This window comes from Gopherus evgoodei, chromosome 3 (genome assembly GCF_007399415.2).
Source record: "Gopherus evgoodei ecotype Sinaloan lineage chromosome 3, rGopEvg1_v1.p, whole genome shotgun sequence".
Classification (NCBI taxonomy): domain Eukaryota; kingdom Metazoa; phylum Chordata; order Testudines; family Testudinidae; genus Gopherus; species Gopherus evgoodei.
The window spans coordinates 150,589,869-150,596,210 of record NC_044324.1 but is presented as its reverse complement, the minus strand read 5'-3'; positions in this window follow the sequence as shown (position 1 = coordinate 150,596,210).

Here is a 6,342-nt window from a genome sequence, read left to right as displayed (position 1 = left end):
CCCATATCCCCTCCCATACCTCAACCCCCTGCCCCAGCCCTGAGCTCTCTCCCACACTCTGAACCCCTCAGCCCCAGCCTGGAGCCCCCTCCTGCACTCCAAACCCCTGATCCCGATCCCCATCCCCATCCCAGAGCCCATACCCTGAATCCCCCCATTTCTGGCCCCACTCTGAAGCCCCCAGCCCAGAGCCTGTACCCCCTTCCACACCCCAGCTTCCTGCCCCAGCCTGGCAAAAATGAGTGCATGAGCAACGGTGGGGAAGGGTGAGCAAAGGAGGGGGGAATGGAATGAGTGAGGAGTGGGGCCTTGGAGAAGGAGTGGGGAAGGGGCAGGGCCTCAGGGAAAGGGCAGGGCAGGGGTCGGAGCAAGTGTGTTTTGTTTTCTGCAAATAGAAAGTTGGCAACACTAAGCCCACAGGCAGAGGTGGGCTGGATGCAGAGCTGGGAAGCTGGAACCGGAGCAGCCCAGAGTCAGAAGATGGAGCAGCACAGACCTGCCATGCCAACAGTGAGCCAGGGCTGAGCTACAGATTCAGAGCTGGGGAGCAGACACCTGCTGTGCCACAAGTAACACTGGAGCCGAATGCAGTAAGCAGTTAGCGAGAGTGAAGGGGGATGTTGGGCAGAGAGGGACAAGAGCAGGGAACCATCATGAGACACGAGGTCTTGCAGGCTGGATTAGGGAGGGGATCGTGATGACCCATGCTGGGGTTGGCCAATGCTGAGGAGAAGGGTCCTGCCACCTAGAGCCTGAGGACATGTGGCCACCACTAGAATTGGTGTCTGACCTGCGGTATCACTGCAGTGCAGCCAGGACCTGGGAAGAAGGCCTGGGACATGTGAGGAACAGATTGTCAACTTTCCTTACATCCCAGAGACTGCTGTTTGTGGTTTCCCCATGCCCACAGGGCAGGGTTTGTTGTTTCCTTTAACCTTTCCTATTTTTTTCTTACTATTGTCACTTAATACATTATATTTGGCTTGAATTTAATGTAATGATCTGTGGGTCAAGGAAGTAGACAGTGAGCATCCCAGAGTGGGGAAGCCCTAGCCCCTGTTATAAGTGACCATGACAAAACTGGGGGGGTCAAGCTTCCCAGGGATCCTGGGCCCAGAAGTGTTGGGGTTACAAGGACTCTGCCACATGAGAGAGAGGAAGAGGCATCCTCGAGGTCAGGCAGGCATCTGGGAGAAGGGAGTTGGGGTGGGGACTCAGATCCTTTTGTTAAGCAATTCCACCAGGGTAGTGCAAAAGCCAGGAAAGTTCCCCACAGTACTGGGATCTTTCCCCTGCTTACGACTGAATCATGTTATACCTCTCTCTGTCAGACTGAAGAGCCCATTGGGGATGGATTAGAAGGTACCCAAAAAGCATTTTTCATCCATGATGCTGTAGTAACCCATCTCTCAGGTATTGTTGGCAGCAACAAGGGCTGAGTTCAAATAGATCAAGATCTCTCTTAAAACTAACCATCACCACAGGCTCACTCCCCTAGCCAGAGCTTTTGGGATCACTAGATGAGTTTATTTTGTGGGTGGGCAAGAGGGGCTGCTGCTGCCACTACCCCCATGGGCATCAATGAAGAGCCCTTTCTGTACTGCACCCTGTCAAAGAGCTGCTTCCACATCATCTGCTGACAGAGGCCCCCCAACAGCATGGGAGCACTAGCATGCAGGACCTTCGAGTAGCTCTCACCACAAAAGAGACTTTTTCCTCCTTTTCAGGTCAGCTCCATTAGCCAACCAATGCTGAGCTTTTAGCTCAGTGGTTTGAGCATTAGCCTGCCAAATCCACAGTTGTGAGTTTAATGCTTGAGGGGACCATTTAGGGATCTGAGGCAAAATCAGTACTTGGTCCTGCTAGTGAAGGCAGGGGGCTGGACTTGATGACCTTTCAGGGGTCTCTTCCAGTTCTATGAGATAGGTATATCTCCATAAATTAATAGATTTTAAGCCCAGAAGGGACCATCATGATCCTTTAGTCTTGCACATTGTAAACCACAGAACCTCACCCACGCTATTCTGTAATAGACACATAACCTGTGGCTGTGTTACTGAAGTCCTCAAATCATGGTTTTAAGACTTCAAGTTACAGATAATTCTCTATTTATGCTAGTTTAAATCAGCAAGTGACCCATGCCCTATGGTGCAGAGGAAGGCGAACTCCCCCGCCCCCACCCCCAGGGTTTCTGCCAATCTGACCCAGGGGAAAATTTCTTCCTGACCAGAAATATGGCAATCAGTTGGACCCTGAGCATGTTGGCAGGACCCCCCAGCCAGACACCTAGGAAAGAATTGTCTGTAGTAACTCAGAGCCCTCCCCATCCAGTGTCCCATCTCCAGCCAATGGGGATAGTTGCTACTAGTAATCACAGATGGGCCACGTGACTTTGTAGGCAGTCTTATCATACCATTCCCTCCATAAACTTATCAAGCTCAGTCTTGAAGCCAGTTAGTGTTTTGCCTCCACTACTCCTTTTGAAAGGCTGTTCCAGAACTTCACTCCTCTGATGGTTAGAAACCTTTGCCTAATTTTGAGCCTAAACTTGTTGATGGACAGTTTATATTGTTCTTGTGTCCACATTGGCGCTTAACTTAAATAATTCCTCTCCTTCCCTGGTATTTATCCATCTGATTTATTTATAGAGAGCAATCTTCCCTCAGCCTTCATTTGGTTAGGCTAAACAAGCCAAGTTCCTAGAGTCTCCTCTCATAAAATAGGTTTTGCATTCCTCAGATCATCCTAGCAGCCCTCTCTGAGCCTGTTGCAATTTGAATTCATTATTCTTAAACATGGGACACCAGAACTGCAAACAGTATTCCATATGAGTTCTTACCTTTGCCTTGTATAATGGCAATAACGTTTCCCTATCTCTACTGGAAATACCTTGCCTGATGCATCCTAGGATTGCATCAGCCTTTTTCATGACCACATCAAATTCGCAGCTCATAGACATCCTGTGATCAACCAGTACACCCAGGTCTTTTTCTTCTTCTGTCACTTTCAACTGTTAAGTCCCCAGTTTACAGTAAAAATTCTTGCTATTAGTCCCTAAATGCATGATCTTGCACTTCGCACTATTAAATTTCATCCCATTTCTATTACTCCAGTTTTCAAGGTCCTCCAGATCTTCTTATATGATATTCTGCTCCTCCTCCATTTTGTCAATACCTCCCAACTTTGTGTCATCCATAAATTTTACTAGCATGCTCCAACTTTTTGTGCCACAGTCACAAATGAAAAGTAAAATAAGATTGGTCCCAAGACCGATCCCTGAGGAAAACTCCACTAATAACCTCTTTCCAGCCTCACAGTTCACCTTTCATTATGACCTGTTGTAGTCTCCCCTTTAACCAGTTCCTTATCCACCTTTCAATTCTCATATTAATCCCCAGCTTCTCCGATTTAACTAATAATTTCCCATATGGAACTGCACGAATGTCTTACTGAAATCGAGGTAGATTAGATCTACTGTATTTCCTTTGTCTAAAAAGTCAGTTATCTTCTCAGTTACCTTCTGCAACTTTGACTTAAAGTAATACCTCCTCCACATTCAGCCTTGATTTCTTCAGTCCAGTTTACTTCTCTAACTAATTCTCTTAATTTTTTAAAGTTTGTCCTTTTGAAATCAAGGACCCTAGCTGAAGACCTATTTTCCTTTATTCTTGCAGTTAGTTAGTTAGGTAGAGGTATGGTGGCTCCCAAAATGTCACCAGAAGAATTCTGTGTAGAAAACTGTGACATTATTGACATGAACTGTGACCATCTAGATCATTGTTGCAACCAAGGTCCTATAGTTGCACAAAATCTTGTACAAAGGAGGTCAAGTAAGGTGTCTATGAAAAGACTGTAATTTTCTGGTTATGATTATGCTGTCTCTGTGTGTGTATCAATTTTGTTTTTGAAGTTATGAATATTAGCTATATACTTGCATCTCAATGTGTTTGGTTCTAAGTAGAACCAGTGAAACATATGGCCATCTTATTGAGAAGAGACTCTTCAGATTAAGTGCCCAATCAAGAAACACTTAACTGACAATGGACCTTAGGAGACTCCAATCCACATATGAGTAGCCTCCCTAGGAACATTCAAACTAACTTGTAAAGAATGGCGTCAGCCTGTAAAGAACTGAGTCATGCATGGACATGTGACTTCCACAGGTGACTCAAAACTCCACACTGCTGCTGTGATTTTCCACAGTAAGAACAAAGGGATCCTTCGACATGGCAAAAGGACTATAAAAGGCAGCTGCATCATCTTCATTTTGTCTTCAATCCTACTTCTTACCTCTGGAGGAACTTTGCTACAAACTGAAGCTCTAAACAATGGACTGAATGATCCATCCAAACCTGTGGATGTACTCCAAAGACTTGATTTGAACCTGCAGTTTATTCCATCACTGCTACAAGCCTGAACAAAGAACTTTGCCATTACTGTATGTAATTGATTCCATGTAACCGATTTTCGCTTTCATCTATATTTCTTTCCTTTTATGAATAAACTTTTAGATGTTAGATTCTAAATGATTGGCAACAGCATGATTTATGGGTAACATCTGATTTGTATATTGACCTGGGTCTGGGACTTGGACCTTTGGGATTGGGAGAACCTTTTTTTTCTTTTACTGGGATATTGGCTTTCATAATGTTGGGGGGGGACCCTGACAGATTAGGGGGGTCAGGGGAAACGGATTATCCTACCCCCGGAGCCCTGAGTAAAAATGAGGGTAGGAAACACCGAAATGGACTTTTTGGTAGATTCAGGAGCAGCCCGAACTGCTGTAAACCAACCCCTCCCGATTCATCTCAGTTTTTGAAGGCTGTCTGGTTAATCATAAACCCGACAGGGATGACTGCCAGGTACTTTTGCGAACACTCCTCTCGGAAGTGGAGCGGAACCAAGTTTTAGCTAAGGCACGGGCAGAAACAACGCAGGCATGAGCAAAATCATGCCGCCTATAAGGAGGCAAAAGATCAGGTCCCTTTTACTGACCCCCAGTGGGACCCTAATAAGCCTGAGGTATGAGTCCTTTAATTATAAAGAACTGTTGCTGTTTGGCTTACGTCACTCGGCAGTTCGCCACAACAACTGGGTGAAGCCTTATGAGATAGTACAGGAGCCAAAGGAGAGTCCGGTAGCCTTTCTGCAGCGCATTCGGGATGCAATCAGACAGCATACAACAGCCAATCCTGAGAGCACAGAGACTGAGGCAGTCATAAAGGGTATTTTTACCAGTTGGGCTGCCCCAGATATTAAAAGAAAATTACAAAAGAAGGAAGATCTTATGGGTATGACTATGGCTCAGATTCTGGAAACAGCTAACAAAGCTTACAGTCTTGGGGATGTAGGGAAGAAGAGGCAGGTAAAAATGATGGTCACGGCAGTTCAGGCTGGCCGAGGGTGGCCCCCTGTGGGTGGAAAGGGCCGTGGATACAGGGGTCATGGCCGAGGGCGCCCTGGTTCCCAAGAAAGACGACTGGGTCGAGAGCAGTGTGCACTCTGCTGACAGGAAGGACATTGGAAAAATGAGTGTCCAAACCGGGAGTGTATTCCCCAGATGACAGCAGGGGGGACCCTGACAGATTAGGGGGGTCAGGGGAAACGGATTATCCTATCCCCGGAGCCCCGAGTAAAAATGAGGGTAGGAAACACCGAAATGGACTTTTTGGTAGATTCAGGAGCAGCCCGAACTGCTGTAAACCAGCCCCATCCCTTACCCATAGAAAGCTCTCTGGTAGTAACCAGGGCGGTTGGAAAAGCAGCTTCGTGCTCGGATTATGCCCCTGGTGAATGCGCTCTGGGGGAGAAGACTATTTCACACTGGCTTGTGTATCTCCCTAAATGCCCCACTCCGTTGCTAGGACGGGATCTCCTATGCCGGTTAGGAGCTACGTTGCACTTCTCTCAAGATGAACTTGTCCTCACTTTACCCCCCGAAAATGCCTGGGTTATGGTTTTGGAACCTGAATCTGAATCTACAATTACCTGCACCCCAGAATGGGAGGAGTGAGAAGGCCAGGTGTACCCTTTGGTCTGGGCTTCAGGGACCCCAGGAAAAGCTGCTCATTTAAGTCCCATAACGGTGCAGCTCTTGCCAGGAAAGGGGCCAAATCGGATTAAGCAGTACCCCATCAAGAAGGAGGCCAGGGAGGAATTACAGAAAATCATAGATAAATTCCTGCAGTGCGGGGTATTACGGGAGTGTCACTCAGCTTGGAATACCCCTATCTTACCCGTCCAGAAACCTGACGGCAGTTATCGATTGGTGCAGGACTTAAGAGCAGTCAACGAGCGGGTTAAGACTCTACACCCCCTCGTGCCCAACCCATACACGCTGCT